The sequence below is a fragment of the Salarias fasciatus genome, chromosome 4 (genome assembly GCF_902148845.1).
Source record: "Salarias fasciatus chromosome 4, fSalaFa1.1, whole genome shotgun sequence".
Classification (NCBI taxonomy): Eukaryota; Metazoa; Chordata; class Actinopteri; order Blenniiformes; family Blenniidae; genus Salarias; species Salarias fasciatus.
In genome coordinates this window covers 2,623,034-2,623,237 of record NC_043748.1, presented here as the reverse complement: position 1 = coordinate 2,623,237, position 204 = coordinate 2,623,034, and positions in this window count along the sequence as shown.

Below are 204 nucleotides of genomic sequence, written 5' to 3'. Positions count from 1 at the left end.
TCCTTATCAGACAGCGTCTGGTTCCGGATCCAGACCGCGGTCCACCAGTTAGTGACCACTGTTCTATTAGGTCATCATCTTCACTCAGATCACCATCAGATTCTTGAGGATTGTCTGAACAGAATGTCTGTTACATGTACAGTCTTCAGATTGCGTATCTGTAAAAACAGGAATAATAATCAGACAGAGGCAGTCAGTCTTTAT